This window comes from Lissotriton helveticus, chromosome 5_1, assembly GCF_964261635.1.
Source record: "Lissotriton helveticus chromosome 5_1, aLisHel1.1, whole genome shotgun sequence".
In the NCBI taxonomy this organism is placed as follows: Eukaryota; Metazoa; Chordata; class Amphibia; order Caudata; family Salamandridae; genus Lissotriton; species Lissotriton helveticus.
In genome coordinates, this window is record NC_136065.1 from 30757264 (window position 1) to 30776409 (window position 19146).

The 19146-nt window shown below is 50.5% G+C and overlaps 1 protein-coding gene across 1 annotated transcript in view; it reads left to right on the forward strand.

Moving 5' to 3' along the window:
* Nucleotides 1–270: 270 nt before the first annotated feature.
* The window catches only part of LOC144752911 (uncharacterized), a 78613-nt gene continuing 59737 nt past the window's right edge, over nucleotides 271–19146 (forward strand). Inside the window, exon 1 of the mRNA XM_078640738.1 lies at nucleotides 271–314. The gene's annotated coding sequence lies outside the window, so the exon portion shown is untranslated. The remainder of the gene's footprint in view (nucleotides 315–19146) is intronic.

The following is a 19146-nucleotide window of genomic DNA, read 5'->3' on the forward strand; positions in this document are numbered from 1 at the left end:
TGGGTACATGAAGCTGTGATGAGGCAACAGCTTGGCACTGAACAGATTGCTGTGAGCCAAAGGAGTCTCCTGACCTGAGCCCTGGAGGCCCACCAGTAAATGTCACCTGGATCTCTGGTGCCAGCATTGTCCTGGGAATCCACTTCACCTCAGGTTAACTGGGCGAGAGGAGGAAGAGGAGGAGAATGGGCTGGGCATAGTAAGTAATTGCAGGAGGTAAGAGGATAAAAGGAAGGGCTGCTAGAAGGGAAGGCAGAAGAAGCTGTGGACAGGAGCTGCAACTGTGAAGAGAAACTGAAGTTTGTGAAGCTGAGGTGAGAAGAGGGCGAGGTGGAGTATTTATTTTGTGAGGGCATGGCACCCAGAAACCACAACGATTCAGGTCTAGAGTGAGGGTTGAAACATTGCATCCTTTGGCTAGTCCTGACTTTAGACACAAAAGTACTTTGCATTCTAGGACATTTAGAACCTTACTGAGCCCTTGCCCATTTGGTCTGGTATTAAAAACTTTAAGGCAATCTGCCTTCTGGTTGAAGGATTGCCTTACTGTAAGTGATCCCATTCCACCTTATTAGCATCATGAAAGATAAGCATGTTTATTAACTTGCCCTGTTCATGAAACCTTCTGTGCTGCAGCTTCTTCTCCCAGGTAAATACATTCAGGACACTCAAAGTAGTTCTACAGAGCTCAGGTGGACAGTGAGCTGCAAGGGGCAAACGGTGAGGGACAAGCTGCAAGGGGCAAACTGTGAGGGACAAGCTGCAAGGACAAACTGTGATGGACAAGCTGCAGGGGACAAACTGTGAGGGACAAGCTGCAAGGGACAAACGGTGAGGGACAAGGGACAAACTTTGAGGGACAAGCTGCGAGAGACAAACTGTGAGGGACAACCTGCAAGGGACATACTGTAAGGGACAAGCTGCAAGAGACAAACTGTGAGGGACAAGCTGTAAGGGACACCCTGTGAGGGATAAGCTGCAAGGGACAAGCTGCAAGGGACAAGCTGCAAGGGACAAACTGTGAGGGACAAGCTGCAAGGGACACCCTGTGAGGGATAAGCTGCAAGGGACAAGCTGCAAGGGACAAACTGTGAGGGACAAGCTGCAAGGGACATATTATAAGGGACAAGATGCAAGCAACAAACTGTAAGGGACAAGGGACAAACTTTGAGGGACAAGCTGCGAGAGACAAACTGTGAGGGACAAGCTGCAAGGGACAAACTGTGAGGGCCAAGCTGCAAGGGACAAACTGCAAGGACAAGGGACAAACTGTGCATCACAAGCTGCAAGAGACAAGCTGTGAGGGATGAGCTGCAAGGGACAATCTGTGAGGGACAAGCTGCAAGGGACATATTATAAGGGACAGGATGCAAGCAACAAACTGTAAGGGACAAGTTAAAAGGGGCAAACTGTAAGGAACAAGGTGCAAGGGGCATACTGTGAGGGACAAACTGCAAGGGACAAACTGTAGGGGACACGCTGAAAGGGACAAACTGTAAGGGACAAGCTGCAAGCGACAAACTGTGAGGGACATGCTGCAAGGGGCATACTGTGAGGGACAAACTGCAAGGGACAAACTGTAGGGGACACGCTGAAAGGGACAAACTGTAAGGGACAAGCTGCAAGCGACAAACTGTGAGGGACATGCTGCAAGGGACATATTGCAAGGGACAAGCTGCAAGGGACAAACTGTGAGCATCAAGCTGCAAGAGACAAACTGTAAGCGACAAGGGACAAACTGTGTGAAACAAGCTGCAAGGGACTAACTGTGGGGCAAGCAGCAAGGGACAAACTGTGGGACAAGGGACAAACTGTGTGGGACAAGCAGCAAGAGACAAACTGTGGGACAAGCTGCAAGGGACAAACTGTGAGCAGCAAGCTGCAAAGGACAAACAGTGAGAGGCAAGCTGCAAAGGGCATACTGCTAGGGACAAGGTGCATGGGACATATTGCAAGGGCCAAACTGTGAGGGACAAGCTACTAGGGGCATAGTACAAGGAACATACTTTAAGAGACAATCTTCAAGGGACAAACTGTGAAGGACCAACTGCAAGGGAAACACTGTAAGGGACAAGCTTCAAGGGACAAACTGTGAAGGACCAACTGCAAGGGACACGCTGTAAGGGACAAGCTGCAAGAGACAAAGTGTAAGGGACCAACTGTAAGGGCCAACCTAAGAGGGATAAGCTGCAAGGGACACACTGTGAGGGACATGCTGCAAGGAACACACTGTGAGGGACAAGCTGCAAGGAACACACTGTGAGGGACAAGCTGCAAGGGACATACTGTGAGGGACAAGCTGCCAGGGACAAACTGTAAGTGACAAGGGACAAACTGTGTGAAACAAGCTGCAAGGGACAAACTGTGGGACAAGCAGCAAAGGGACAAACTGTGGGACAAGCAGCAAAAGGACAAACTGTGGGACAAGCTACAAGGGACAAACTGTGTGGGACAAGCTACAAGGAACAAACAGTGAGAGGCAAGCTGCAAGGGACAAACAGTGAGAGGCAAGCTGCAAGGGACAAACAGTGAGAAGAAAGCTGCAAGGGACAAACAGTGAGAAGAAAGCTGCAAGGGACAAACAGTGAGAGGCAAGCTGCAAGGGACAAACAGTGAGAGGTAAGCTGCAGGGGGCATACTGCTAGGGACAAGCTACTAGGGACATAGTACAAGGGACACACTGTAAGAGACAAGCTTCAAGGGACAAACTGTGAAGGACCAACTGCAAGGGACACACTGTAAGGGACAAGCTGCAAGAGGCAAAGTGTAAGGGACCAACTGCAAGGGTCAAACTGCGAGGGATAAGCTGCAAGGGACACACTGTGAGGGACAAGTTACAAGGGACACACTATAAGGGACAAGCTGCAAGGAACATACTGTAAGGGACAAGCTGCAAGGGACAAACTGTGATGGACAAGCTGCAAAGAACATACTGTAAGGAACAAGCTGCAAGGGACAAACTGTGATGGACAAGCTGCAAGGGACATACTGTAAGGGACAAGCTGCAAGGGACACACTGTGATGGACAAGCTGCAAGGGACATACTGTAAGGGACACGCTGCAAGGGACAAACTGTGATGGACAAGCTGCAAGGGACATACTGTAAGGGACACGCTTCAAGGGACAAACTGTGATGGACAAGCTGCAAGGGACACACTGTGAGGGACAAGCTGCAAGGAACATACTGTAAGGGACAAGCTGCAAGGGACAAACTGTGATGGACAAGCTGCAAGGAACATACTGTAAGGAACAAGCTGCAAGGGACAAACTGTGATGGACAAGCTGCAAGGGACATACTGTAAGGGACAAGGTGCTAGGGACATACTGTAATGGACAAGGTGCTAGGGACAAACTGTGATGGACATGCTGCAAGGAACAAACTGTTTGGGACAAGCTGCAAGGGAAAAACTGTGATGACAAGCTGCAAGGGACATACTGTAAGGGACAAGGTGCTAGGGACAAACTGTCCTTGAGGCACACAAGCCCGCTCCTGCCTTTTGCCATTATGAGGTGATGCAGGTGGGCCACTATGTGGCATTGTAAATCTACCCCTCACCACCCCTGGTGTTACTGATATTGGGGGCAGGGGAAGAATGGAAAAAACTGCCCCATTACAAGTTGGATACTAAGGGTACACTTATAAAAGGGAGGGCACTGAAGAATCGGGAAGACTGCACCAAGTTCCTTGTGTAATTCTTCATTTCTCCCAGAAGTTCACATCCAGCGCATAGATACACTTACACTGGTGATTGATCACGCTATATCCAATTGATTGACTGATTAAGGAGTTTCACAAAGAACACTGCCTGGTATTAAATAGGGTAAACTCAAGCTGAATTAACAAAGATCCCCAGATTCAGTGTATTTCTCCCAATTCTGATGGAGCCGATAACTCCCAATTTTTAATCGGCATCTAGGCGATCAAGAAGTTACAACCTGTAACAAGCCATCGGTGAACAACCAGAGACCAGCTGGGAATGTGGCGTGTCAAGGATCCAGGGGTGTAGGTTCCGGGTGGGGTGTTCAGGGTGTTACACCTCCCTAATAAATGTATTCTGTAGCAGTGGTGGCTGGTAGGGAACGGGATGGCGGGGTGGGCGAGGGGGTATGAAACCACCCCCCAAAAAACACTTACCTCTTCGGCTGGGAGCGTCTCTCCTCCGCTTCCCTGCCGACGTCCCCGAACAAAAGCAGGAACTGGAAGCACACACAGATTCCCTCTCTAAGCGAATTACAACACTGAATGCAGTGTTGTGATTGGTCTGAGCGCCCTGGTTTGGTCCTCAAATGGGGAATGGCAGACTGGGCATGTTCCTCACCAGGCTGTGTAATGTAGCCTGGTGGGGAACATGCTTAGTGTGCATGACTGTTTTGCCGGCCAAAATGGCGGGCCAAAAAGTCACCAACACTTAGATTGTGCCCACCACTCTTCCCTGTGTGACCTTAGCCCGCCCGCCCTAACCCAGCCCCCAGTTACCCCCCCAAATTATAATAATGACGTTATTATCATTGTTTTCTTCTTTTTTCTATGCTTTGAAAGAAGTAGGGCGACCCTCCTCCACCTTAGCGGAGGAGCCGCCCCTGTTCTGCAGAAAATTGTAGTAAATCGTTGGCTACAGGTGCTTTAAGTTGGATTTGGAGAGGTGTTTGTCGGATTTCCCATGGGATTCTACATATACATGTAAAAAACACCCAGCCACACTCTCTAGTCTCTGTTTTAAAGGTCTTAACATATGGTTATTTTACAAAATATTGAGTTGAAAGTACCCCCAATATTGGCAGTCCTCTCCCTTCCTGCTGCTCTTTAAGCAGCCCTTGTACTATGCTCCTCATATAATGTATTTCAACCAGCGTGATTGTTGGGAAATCTGAAGCCCAACCCCCATAGCCACCCAATCCTACTGACAAAGCTCCTTCCCTGCATGGGTCCCCTTGCAAACACTTTGTAACTTCTCACTCCCTAACCTGCCTACTACGGCTTCCTCCCACTGATGCAGGTCAAACTCATCAGGCCTACCTACTCCTCGTCCTGCCCACTCCTCGTTCTCCTCTTTACCCTTCGCTTTCTTTCCTCCTTCGCCCTCCTCTCATTCCCAGTCTTTCTCGCTCAACCTTAGCCTTGCCTGATTCCTTTTCTCTCCGTTCAATCCTCCTCCTCCACCTTTAGCTGTTTTATCCCATTGAACTCTCTTCCTCTGACACTCTCCTCCTGCTGACTTTACTATACTTCCTCTGTAGCAACCCCAGCACAGGATTATTCTTGAGGGGAGTCAAAAGGATATATTACAACATGAAAATATAGTTTATTAGTATAAAGTATTATTTCACAATCTTTTACAAATATCCTGAGTGAGACAAAATATTTCAGCAAAAGAAAACAAACAATTGACTCTCAAGTAATGAGATCATGAGTAGAGGCGGATCGTTTTTATTAGGATGACCACCGGCCGACACGTGTTTCTCCGAGTTAAATGGCTTTGACTTCCTCAGGGTAATGTTTTACCCCACAACTCAAAACGTTCATCAATTTTGTCATCTATCTAGAACTCACATTTAAAGTTAGCCTTAGTGGCACTCATTGTCCTCATCTAAGCAACTATCAACCGCACAGTACTTAAGTGCACAGTTATATTCATCTAATGAAAAAGGATTTAATCTAATTCTACGGCTCGTCACCAATCTTCATGAGGAACAGGTAAATACTACCAGGGGCGGCTACTCAGCTAAGGCGGAGGAGCGTCGCCCCACTGCTCTCAGAGCAGGAAAAAGGGGAAATAAAAGGATAATAACATTGTTATTATCGTTTTGTTTTTCGTAGCTACGGAGCTGGGTTAGGGCTGGGCCGGCCAGGTGTCACACGGGGAGGAATGGTTCATGCACTTAAGTGCGCATAATGGTTTCGCCAGGAGTCTTGGGCCGGCCAAACAGTCATGTGCACTTAGCATGTTTTCCACCGGGCTGTAATACACAGTCTGGGTAAAAAACATGCACATGCTCCCAGTCCCTCTCTGAGCGCCGAACCACAGTGCTCAGACCAATAACCATGCTGCATTGCAGAGTTGTGATTGGCTTAGGGGAGCCTGTGTGATTTCTGCTTCCAGGACTCATCAGGAAGCAAAGCAACGACGGAGGAGAGACTGCGGCTGTGAGGAGATAAGTCTTTTAAAAAATATATTTTGTCCCCCCTGCCCGTCCACCCCAATTCCCTGCTAGCCACCACTGAAGGCTACCAAAGAAATCCAAACCTGCAATTTGAAAACCACTATGCATCCGTGCTGGTACTCAGTGAGGGCCGGATGTTTCATTCTATTTCAATGCTCTTGCATCTCTCATGGTGTCACAAGAGCAGCACAATAATTTGGTCAGATTTACCAAACAACGCACGCAAGGCCGCATTGCCTGGCCCTGCATTGCTTGGTAAATCTGGAGTCACACACAGCGGTGCGAGTCCCTGCCTTGCATTGTCTGGCCCTGTGTTGCTTGGTAAATCTGGAGTAACGCACAGCGGTGCGAGTCCCTGCCTTGCATTCCCTGGCCCTGCATCGCTAGGTAAATCTGGAGTAACGCACGGCAGCGAGAGTCCCTGCCTTGCATTCCCTGGCCCTGCATCGCTAGGTAAATCTGGAGTAACGCACGGCAGCGAGAGTCCCTGCCTTGCATTGCCTGGCCCTGCGTCGCTTAGTAAATCTGGAGTAACACACGGCAGTGCGAGTCCCTGCCTTGCATTGCCTGGCCCTGCGTCGCTTAGTAAATCTGGAGTAACACAAGGCAGTGCGAGTCCCTGCCTTGCATTGCCTGGCCCTGCGTCGCTTAGTAAATCTGGAGTAACACAAGTCCGTGCGAGTCCCTGCCTCGCATTGCCTGGCCCTGCGTCGCTTGGTAAATCTGGAGTAACGCAAGGCAGTGCGAGTCCCTGCCTTGCATTGCCTGGCCCGGCATCGCTTGGTAAATCTGGAGTAAGGCAAGGCAGTGCGAGTCCCTGCCTTGCATTGCCTGGCCCTGCATCGCTTGGTAAATCTGGAGTAACGCACGGCAGTGCGAGTCCCTGCCTTGCATTGCCTGGCCCTGTGTCGCTTGGTAAATCTGGAGAAACACACGGCAGTGCGAGTCCCTGCCTTGCATTGCCTGGCCCTGCATCGCTTGGTAAATCTGGAGTAACACAAGGCAGTGCGAGTCCCTGCCTTGCATTGCCTGGCCCTGCGTCGCTTGGTGAATCTGGAGTAACCCACGGCAGTGCGAGTCCCTGCCTTGCATTGCCTGGCCTGCATCGCTTGGTAAATCTGGAGTAACGCACGGCAGTGTGAGTCCCTGCCTTGCATTGACTGGCCCTGCATCGCTTGGTAAATCTGGAGTAAGGCAAGGCAGTGCGAGTCCCTGCCTTGCATTGCCTGGCCTGCATCGCTTGGTAAATCTGGAGTAACGCACGGCAGTGTGAGTCCCTGCCTTGCATTGACTGGCCCTGTGTCGCTTGGTAAATCTGGAGAAACACACGGCAGTGCGAGTCCCTGCCTTGCATTGCCTGGCCCTGCGTCGCTTGGTGAATCTGGAGTAACGCACGGCGGTGCGAGTCCCTGCCTTGCATTGCCTGGCCCTGCATCGCTTGGTAAATCTGGAGTCACACACAGCGGTGCGAGTCCCTGCCTTGCATTGCCTGGCCCTGCATCGCTTGGTAAATCTGGAGTAACGCACGGCAGCGAGAGTCCCTGCCTTGCATTGCCTGGCCCTGCATCACTTGGTAAATCTGGAGTAACGCACGGCGATACGAGTCCCTGCCTTGCATTGCCTGGCCCTGCATCACTTGGTAAATCTGGAGTAACGCAAGGCAGTGCGAGTCCCTGCCTTGCATTGCCTAGCCCTGCATCGCTTGGTAAATCTGGAGTAACGCACGGCAGTGCGAGTCCCTGCCTTGCATTGCCTGGCCCTGCATCGCTTGGTAAATCTGGACTAACGCAAGGCAGTGCGAGTCCCTGCCTTGCATTGCCTGGCCCTGCGTTGCTTAGTAAATCTGGAGTAACACAAGTCAGTGCGAGTCCCTGCCTCGCATTGCCCTGCCCTGCATCGCTTGGTAAATCTGGAGTAACGCAAGGCGGTGCGAGTCCCTGCCTTGCATTGCCAGGCCCTGCGTCGCTTGGTGAATCTGGAGTAACCCACGGCAGTGCGAGTCCCTGCCTCGCATTGCCTGGCCCTGCATCGCTTGGTAAATCTGGAGTAACGCAAGGCAGTGCGAGTCCCTGCCTTGCATTGCCTGGCCCTGCGTCGCTTGGTGAATCTGGAGTAACCCACGGCAGTGCGAGTCCCTGCCTCGCATTGCCTGGCCCTGCATCGCTTGGTAAATCTGGAGTAACGCAAGGCAGTGCGGGTCCCTGCCTTGCATCGCTTGGTAAATCTGGAGTAACGCACGGCAGTGCGAGTCCCTGCCTTGCATTGACTGGCCATGTGTCGCTTGGTAAATCTGGAGTACCACACGGCAGTGGGAGTCCCTGCCTTGCATTGCCTGGCCCTGCGTCGCTTGGTAAATCTGGAGTAACGCAAGGCAGTGCGAGCCCCTGCCTTGCATTGCCTGGCCCTGCGTCGCTTGGTGAATCTGGAGTAACCCACGGCAGTGCGAGTCCCTGCCTCGCATTGCCTGGCCTGCATCGCTTGGTAAATCTGGAGTAACGCACGGCAGTGTGAGTCCCTGCCTTGCATTGACTGGCCCTGTGTCGCTTGGTAAATCTGGAGAAACACACGGCAGTGCGAGTCCCTGCCTTGCATTGCCTGGCCCTGCGTCGCTTGGTGAATCTGGAGTAACGCACGGCGGTGCGAGTCCCTGCCTTGCATTGCCTGGCCCTGCATCGCTTGGTAAATCTGGAGTCACACACAGCGGTGCGAGTCCCTGCCTTGCATTGTCTGGCCCTGTGTTGCTTGGTAAATCTGGAGTAACGCACAGCGGTGCGGGTCCCTGCCTTGCATTCCCTGGCCCTACATCGCTTGGTAAATCTGGAGTAACGCACGGCAGCGAGAGTCCCTGCCTTGCATTGCCTGGCCCTGCATCACTTGGTAAATCTGGAGTAAGGCAAGGCAGTGCGAGTCCCTGCCTTGCATTGCCTAGCCCTGCATCGCTTGGTAAATCTGGAGTAACGCACGGCAGTGTGAGTCCCTGCCTTGCATTGCCTGGCCCTGCATCGCTTGGTAAATCTGGACTAACGCAAGGCAGTGCGAGTCCCTGCCTTGCATTGCCTGGCCCTGCGTTGCTTAGTAAATCTGGAGTAACACAAGTCAGTGCGAGTCCCTGCCTCGCATTGCCCTGCCCTGCATCGCTTGGTAAATCTGGAGTAACGCAAGGCGGTGCGAGTCCCTGCCTTGCATTGCCAGGCCCTGCGTCGCTTGGTGAATCTGGAGTAACCCACGGCAGTGCGAGTCCCTGCCTCGCATTGCCTGGCCCTGCATCGCTTGGTAAATCTGGAGTAACGCAAGGCAGTGCGAGTCCCTGCCTTGCATTGCCTGGCCCTGCGTCGCTTGGTGAATCTGGAGTAACCCACGGCAGTGCGAGTCCCTGCCTCGCATTGCCTGGCCCTGCATCGCTTGGTAAATCTGGAGTAACGCAAGGCAGTGCGGGTCCCTGCCTTGCATCGCTTGGTAAATCTGGAGTAACGCACGGCAGTGCGAGTCCCTGCCTTGCATTGACTGGCCATGTGTCGCTTGGTAAATCTGGAGTAACACACGGCAGTGGGAGTCCCTGCCTTGCATTGCCTGGCCCTGCGTCGCTTGGTGAATCTGGAGTAACGCACGGCGGTGCGAGTCCCTGCCTTGCATTGCCTGGCCCTGCATCGCTTGGTAAATCTGGAGTAACGCACGGCGGTGCGAGTCCCTGCCTTGCATTGCCTGGCGCTGCGTCGCTTGGTAAATCTGGAGTAACGCACGGCGGTACGAGTCCCTGCCTTGCATTGCTCTGCCCTGGGAAGGCGTTCCGTGGGTGGCGAGTTGGCGTTCCACCCATCCACCTACAGACTTTGGCACATTCCCTGATTTACCATTACTGGTGGACCTGGGAATGTGTCAAAATGCTCCGCCTTCTCCTCGCTCTTTGTACGTGTGCTGCATTCAGAGAAAAAGCTTCAAAGGATTGATATTGTGAAGCAAAACCATCCTGCCTGCAATGGATAAACCCTTGCACCATGATGCAACCGTGCCTGCGTTGCTGCTAGGCAGGAGACTGTGCACCAGCGCAGGCAGAGAGCAAGGTGCCCCTTTCTGCACAAAACCATCCTGCCTGCAATGGATACACCCTTGCACCGTGATGCAACCGTGCCTGCTTTGCTGCTAGTAAGTGGACTGTGCACCAGCGCAGGCAGAGAGCAAGGTGTCCCTTTATGCACAAAACTATCCTGCCTGCAATAGATAAACCTTGCACCGTGATGCAACCGTGCCTGCGTTGCTGCTAGGCAGCAGACTGTGCACCAGCGCAGGCAGAGAGCAGGAATGTGCTATATCTTGGTAAATATGGGGCGTTCCTGCCCTCGTCCTTTCACGCAGCGCAGCGCAGCAAGGTGGGTGGCTGTGTTGCGTTGCGTGAAATATTAATAAATCAGCCCTAGCAGTCCAAACAAACAGGTCGAGCAAAGGATTTGTGCCTCAAAAATCAACACGATACAAAAGGGGATGATGGACGGAGCGTTTGAGCAAATTAAACACTCACCCCCAGTCAACTGATCTGGGTTTAATCCATCACCATTCTTTAGCCCACTCAGCCACCCCAGTTCAGACATGGCTATATGCAAATCAGTCTGACCCTGTGCCTCATGGGAACAGTCCAGCCCGAACTGCCAAGCCATGTCTTCCCTGGACGGGAAACAAGCATCCTGGGACCCGTTTCGGATTCATAATCCTCATCAGCCAGGCTATCTTGAATCCAGTGGCCAAGTGAGCAAGGGATTCACGTCTGAGCATACCCTGCCACACTTAGGGCGAACAAAGCGATACAAAAGGGGATGATGGACGGAGCGTTTGAGCAAATCAAACACTCACCCCCAGTCAACTGATCTGGGTTTAATCCATCACCATTCTTTAGCCCACTCAGCCACCCCAGTTCAGACATGGCTATATGCAAATCAGTCTGACCCTGTGCCTCATGGGAACAGTCCAGCCCGAACTGCCAAGCCATGTCTTCCCTGAACCGGAAACAAGCATCCTGGGACCGGTTTCGGATTCATAATCCTCATCAGCCAGGCTATCTTGAATCCAGTGGCCAAGTGAGCAAGGGACTCACGTCTGAGCATACCCTGCCACACATAGGGCGAACAAAGCGATACAAAAGGGGATGATGGACGGAGCATTTGAGCAAATCAAACACTCACCCCCAGTCAACTGATCTGGGTTTAATCCATCACCATTCTTTAGCCCACTCAGCCACCCCAGTTCAGACATGGCTATATGCAAATCAGTCTGACCCTGTGCCTCATGGGAACAGTCCAGCCCGAACTGCCAAGCCATGTCTTCCCTGGACCGGAAACAAGCATCCTGGGACCGGTTTTGGATTCATAATCCTCATCAGCCAGGCTATCTTGAATCCAGTGGCCAAGTGAGCAAGGGATTCACGTCTGAGCATACCCTGCCACACTTGGGGCGAACAAAGCGATACAAAAGGGGATGATGGACGGAGCGTTTGAGTAAATCAAACACTCACCCCCAGTCATCTGATCTGGGTTTAATCCATCACCATTCTTTAGCCCACTCAGCCACTCCAGTTCAGACATGGCTATATGCAAATCAGTCTGACCCTGTGCCTCATGGGAACAGTCCAGCCCGAACTGCCAAGCCATGTCTTCCCTGGACCGGAAACAAGCATCCTGGGACCGGTTTCGGATACATAATCCTCATCAGCCAGGCTATCTTGAATCCAGTGGCCAAGTGAGCAAGGGACTCACGTCTGAGCATACCCTGCCACACTTAGGGCGAACAAAGCGATACAAAAGGGGATGACGGACGGAGCGTTTGAGCAAATCAAACACTCACCCCCAGTCAACTGATCTGGGTTTAATCCATCACCATTCTTTAGCCCACTCAGCCACCCCAGTTCAGACATGGCTATATGCAAATCAGTCTGACCCTGTGCCTCATGGGAACAGTCCAGCCCGAACTGCCAAGCCATGTCTTCCCAGTGGCCAAGTGAACAAGGGACTCACGTCTGAGCATACCCTGCCACACTTAGGGCGAACAAAGCGATACAAAAGGGGATGATGGCCACTGGATTCAAGATAGCCTGGCTGATGAGGATTATGAATCCGAAACCGGTCCCAGGATGCTTGTTTCCGGTCCAGGGAAGACATGGCTTGGCAGTTCGGGCTGGACCGTTCCCATGAGGCACAGGGTCAAACTGATTTGCATATAGCCCTGTAAGGGGTGTCCGGGGGGCCCATGGGACCCCCTCTATCCCCACCAGCGGGCTGCCGTCACGGGGTGTACTGCTTTAAGGTGGCGTACTGTCAGTGCGCCTCCAGAGGGCTTCTTTGCCTCTGTCCCTGCGTCTATGGCGCTGGCGAAGAGGCAATAGGATTCCCTCATTTGAATGGGGCACGACCCCTGCAGATAGCACTAGCGCTTTATGTGCGCCAGCGTTATCGGTATTACAGAAGGGGACGCACAAGTCTGAGGCCCCTTCTGTAATACCAGAGTGCCCCGGGAAATCGCAAAGTGGGCGCAACCACCCATTGCGCCCCCGGGTCACTCTCCATAATACGGCCCCAGTTGTGTTACAGACATACACATTCATTTTTGTTAGGCACGGGGAGATTTTGTCCAGAATTACAGAATGTTGAGGGTCCCTGCAGAGACTCAAATTCGGTACCCCAACCTGAACGCTCTTGTCATTTGGCCACGTCCTCTCCTTATTAGTGTTTAATTTGTAAAAATAAATAAGTGCTGTGGTCCAATGGTTTGCTCTGAAGTATCTGGCGCTATCTAACTTCGGAGTTTGAAAAACTGAGGATGCCAGGGCCGGAGTGGCCGTAGCAGGTCCCGGGCATTACCCCAATGGACCGCCAGGGTGGGGGCCGGTTTTGGGCCCCAGGGGGGCCGTATTTGATACCGAGGGCCTGCAGTACTGGCCCCTGGTAACAAAATCGTCCAAAACCGGCGCATGCAAACAGCTTGGCCACACCCCCTCAGCCCCCCAGGGGGGGCAGCCGAGCAGTTTGCCAAGGCCGGTTTGGGTTCCCAGTCCGGCCCTGAAGGCTGCGTTGCCTTGATTCCTCCTCAGGCCTCTCATATCCACCGCCCAGGGGCTTCCTGCCCCATCTCAATTCTGCAGGTTCTTACTCATCCCTACTTTCTCCCTTTGTGGATGTTTTTCGTTTCCCCTTCCTTCCTCCTTGAGCGTGTTTCTTTCTCTTGCTCTAGGTCAAAGTGTGAGGGATAATAAGTGCCGGTCCCCCAAAAGAGTTCTGGGGGCCCCTACCTGCAACCACCAGCTCAAATTAAGCATGATTGGTAGACTTGTGATGCTGCTGAAGGTTGTTAAATCAATAAAAATATATATATTGAAAAACAGTAAGTTGTAAAATCTATTAAAAATATATTGAAAAAAAATAACTCTTGGACATGGCAAAACCAATGTAACAGAGTCAGACTTACTCAGCACACTGAACCCTCTCAAGAGCAGGAAAGGTTTTGAGTGTGTCTGACAGGCCCGCGAAACTCCTCCTGCGAGCAGCAGGCGGGGCTTAGCTCAGTAATGATCAATAACGCGCAATACAGCAGTGTCATATATGCATTATTAAGTTGTATGTATGCACATTGCAATCTATCATCTCTCTTCTTTAAAAACACACTTACCTTTACAATATTTTTGTTGTCAGTTCTCTTGCTGCATATTTTAAGAGCAATATGTTTGTGGCTGATAGTCAACCAATCCTCTTCCTCATCACTTTATTTCGCCAGTAGAAAAATCAGCATATAAAGTATTCGACAAACAATACACATAGAATCTTAATATACAAACTTTAAGAGTACAAATATGTGTGCAGTTCTTTCACAAGTTCCAATTAAACTTTTATGATTTGACACCGCACAGCTCAAAGGAGAGACAATAAGTATAAAGAATACATATATTACTTTCATTGTATTTCATATACAGAAGTTGTTTTCTACTTTTCAAGGCACACCATCAAAACAAGCCAGGCAAGAGCATGTACAAAGGACCAGGCAGCGACTGCAAGAAATAGAGAGAGCAGCGACATGGTCTAAAATAAAAACTAGGGATGAGCGGGAGGAGGTATCTTTTCCTTTCCTCATTACACCGACTACAGAAGTACAAGAGATGAGGATCCCCTTGAGAGGACCCTGCATCACATGGGCAAAGTGAAAGAGCATCTCCAGAGTAAGAACTGGAAGGAAAGCCTCACAGGAGGGGAGTGAACTTCAAACCAAACCTCAGCAATACAGATCTGTGTTGTGCGTTCACAACAAAGCATAGATATGTAGTGCCAATTTTATTTGTTCTAGGTGCAAAATGATATTGTATGACCCAAGATTTCATATAGTTAGAGCCCCACCTATCTCTGTTGGTTTAGGCAGTCCAGCAGCATTTCTTGAGTTAGCTTTAAGGATTCTCTTCTCCAATCTGAATGCCATAAGAGAGTCGGAGCAGAGCGGATCTGATCCAAATTGTAAGGGCCATCCAGGTCAAAGGGACAATTCTAGCTGGAGCACGATTCGGGGACACCTACCAATCTTTTCAGAAAGCTGTCCGCCATTCGATGTGAGTCAGATGTATTCGTCATCCCCGCACGGCTGCCCCATATGTAGTGACCGATATCCATTTTTGTCTCATAAATATTTTTAATTGTATCTTTGGATCCAAGCATTTTTATGAATCTAAACAGAGCCCCTCAACGTCCTTCCATTAGAAGCCCTCTGTTCTCCACCATGTTTTGCCATGTGTTTTTTTTGTCAATTAGTACTCCCAAATGGGAGAAAGTATCCACCACCTCCAATTTTCTTCCTTCTATAGTTAGTCTTGGCTGTTTTTCAAGTCTCGCTCCTGCCACAAGCACATAAGCCGTAGATTAATTTACCCTGAGGTCTAGGTTCTTCATGCATTTAGCATATGTTTCTCTGAGGGTCTGCAGTGTGTTGTTAGTTCATGCCACTAGCACCGCATTATCTGCATATTGGAGTAACAGGACTGAAGATGAGTTAATAAAAGGGACATCTGAGTTAGACCCACCAGCGCGGCCTTCACACCATTAAGATATAGTGAGAATAGGAAGTGGGCAAGTACACACCCCTGTCTCATCCCACTGGTGATTCCAAAGTGTCTTGTACATTCGCTCTGTCTACCGTAATGGACACACGCTGAAGCCGAAGTGTACATCCCTCGAATGTAATTGATTATGGACTTCTCCCTACCCATACCTTCCATTATTGTCCATAGTTTATCGTGGGCCATGCAATCGAAGGCGGATGATAGATCCATAAATGCCATGTAAAGATGGTCTTCCTTAGCCGCAGTGTACTTGGCAATTAACACATTTAGGTTGAGGCACTGGCACACGATATTAAATCATCAAAAAACCTCTCGGTTGCAAAGTATATTTCTTTGCAAATATCAACAGATAAGGTATTAAAGTAGGCAAAATGACAATTAGCAACAGAAAAATATTCTAATAAAATTCTAGGTATCACAATGCATTATGAAATCACATCTAAGAAAAAATTTGGTTAAAAGAAAGATTTATTGTTCTTCATATATCATGAACCTGGGGCCTCCCTAGTGGTTACAATCTAAAAAGATAAAAGATCTTGTCTCCATTTAATGAGACACTAACAATTAGTTAAAAACAGTCAACGCGGCATTTCGGTGTAGTTTCCATCTTCATCAGGACGTAACCATTTCTTGTATTTACAATCTTATTGTATTCATAGGGTTATGTGTCATCACTGCCGGTATACTACAATAAATCTTTCTAACATTGTGCTCTTATCATTAATACATTTATGTATTTTAAGTTGCAGTGATCATGAACGAAAGTCATGATTTCTTAATTTGTGAACATATATTAGAAAGTACTGTGTTGCTGAGATAATGGATGAGCCAGCAAGTTCATATCTACTGTTTCTATGCCCAGGTGCATAAAGATAGGGCAATTGCCAAGCCACTGCTACATTCCATAAAGTTATATGGAATAGAGTACCCACTACTATTTATTCTAAGGGCCTAATTATGTGCTTGTTGGTCCATTGGACCTCCAAACATGCGGTGGAGGTGCAGTGGCAGTCAGGTACTGCCGGATTACGACTAAGGTGGTCGGACCGCCATAGGACCACTGCAACCGGTGGCATGGTGGTCTGAAGCCACAATATGCTTGGCGGTGTCGCTGCAGCAGTGCAAAGCATATTCAAGTTTCCTCACTGGTAATGGTCTTGTGGCAGTGGTCAAGCCATGAAAATGCGGCTGTTGAGGAAACTAAGGGGCCGATTATGATTGCGGTGAATCCGCATCTTCCGGGACGGCGGAAGCCACCGCCGGCCCGGAGGATGCGGATTCACCGCTGCGTTGTTTGTAAAGACCACCCGCCAGATTAGGATGGCTGGGGGGTCATCGGCGGACGGGGAGACCGTCCGCCGCTTTTCCGCCCCGGTCGCCTTCAGACCACGGCGGAAAAGCTCTAATATGGTGGCGGTGTCTGTCAGACACCGCCAGCCATATTAGGATTGGTCTTGGGACATGCCTTTCCGCGGCGGCAATGCCGCCACGAAAAGGCATACGGTCTTTTCTTTGGGGGCCCGTTGCGGGCCCCCAGGGTGAAGGGGGGGTGAAAGTGCACTGCAGGCAGTTTTAACATTGCGGCGGGTGCTGCTTCAAGCAGCACCCGCCGCCATGTTAAAAAGACAGGATGTTACCGCCAGGGTGGCGGTCACATCCTAATTCGCACGGAGGGACCGCCGCTGCCCCTGCGGACGGTCCCTCCACCTCTGGGCTGGCGGACGGACGCAGGTCCGTCTGCCATCATAATGACCCCCATAGTTAGGGGCCCCCTGTTGCCTCTGAGCCTAGGGATACATGCAGGGGGCACATTATGTATGAGATTGTATGGTTGCAGACATGAAAAGTGAAAGGAAAGTCTGTTGGGCAAAATTAAATACACCAGAAATCAGTTAGTAATTTGAAATACAAATATAATAGAATCAGTTAAATGTTACATCAGAATAAAAAATGTTGTAGCTCAAACTGCAGAGTCCATCTTTCCTGTTATGACCCAGACCGTTTTAAAAATAAACTTGTTGACATAAATATTTTCTTTCTGCTATCTGCTGATAGAATGAAAAATCAGTTAGCATTTTCCTTCTTTAAACAGCAGCTGAAATAATGCACCATCATCTGCCAGCAATGATCCTCTGTGACTTGCCTTTCATCTTGGCTGCTGGCTCCGGCACGCAACATCGCGACACAACTGTGGTAACTTACTGCATCTGAGCAGCAATGCCATTTTGTTAATACAGAAACATCACAACTTGACTGGAATAAGGAAATCAGAAGCAGGATTTTAGACAGGAATTGCAGGCTACAATGAGAGTCACAAGGTTAGAAGATGAATATGGAAAATATTTATTGAGCACAAACAATGACCCTGAGTGTTATCTCACGCTGGCACAACACACACATTACAGACAAACATCCATGAAAGGTGAATAACAAAATAAAAAAATCTGAAGATTAAAAGAGTTGCCTAAATAAGTACTTTTTCAAATTTGCAGTAGAATAAACAGAAGCTATGTACTACACCTCATATATGTCAGGAATGTATTCTACAAATGTGTTTTTCAGAAAAGGGCAGCATACTCTGTAGAAAGAAGTGATACAGAAAGAACACAGACCTCCGGATAGAGAGACAGTTAAGCTCTACTTCATTCACACCTGATCCTGACTGCCTGGCCTAGCACCTGAAGATCAGAGGGAGACACGTCCGACATCACTGAATCTCGCTCTGTCACTAGGGCATGTCCCAGCCCTCTGCTGCATGGCCTGGCACCTGAAGATCAGAGGGAGACACGTCCCACGTCACTGAATCTCGCTCTTTCACTAGGGCATGTCCCAGCCCTCTGATGCATGGCCTGGCAGCTGAAGATCAGAGGGAGACACGTCCGACGTCACTGAATCTCGCTCTTTCACTAGGGCATGTCCCTGCTCTCTGCTGCATGGCCTGGCAGCTGAAGATCAGAGGGAGACACGTCCGACGTCACTGAATCTCGCTCTGTCACTAGGGCATGTCCCAGCCCTCTGCTGCATGGCCTGGCAGCTGAAGATCAGAGGGAGACACGTCCGACGTCACTGAATCTCGCTCTGTCACTAGGGCATGTCCCAGCCCTCTGCTGCATGGCCTGGCAGCTGAAGATCTGAGGGAGACACGTCCGACGTCACTGAATCTCGCTCTGTCACTAGGGCATGTCCCAGCCCTCTGCTGCATGGCCTGGCACCTGAAGATCAGAGGGAGACACGTCCCACGTCACTGAATCTCGCTCTTTCACTAGGGCATGTCCCAGCCCTCTGCTGCATGGCCTGGCAGCTGAAGATCAGAGGGAGACACGTCCGACGCCACTGAATCTCGCTCTGTCACTAGGGCATGTCCCTGCTCTCTGCTGCATGGCCTGGCAGCTGAAGATCAGAGGGAGACACGTCCGACGTTACTGAATCTCGCTCTGTCACTAGGGCATGTCCCAGCCCTCTGCTGCATGGCCTGGCAGCTGAAGATCAGAGGGAGACACGTCCGACGCCACTGAATCTCGCTCTGTCACTAGGGCATGTCCCAGCCCTCTGCTGCATGGCCTGGCAGCTGAAGATCAGAGGGAGACACGTCCGACGCCACTGAATCTCGCTCTGTCACTAGGGCATGTCCCTGCCCTCTGCTGCATGGCCTGGCAGCTGAAGATCAGAGGGAGACACGTCCGACGTCACTGAATCTCGCTCTGTCACTAGGGCATGTCCCAGCCCTCTGCTGCATGGCCTGGCCCAGGACCTGAAGATCAGAGGGAGACACGTCCGATGTCACTGAATCTCGCTCTGTCACTAGGGCATGTCCCAGCCCTCTGCTGCATGACCTGGCAGCTGAAGATCTGAGGGAGACACGTCCGACGTCACTGAATCTCGCTCTGTCACTAGGGCATGTC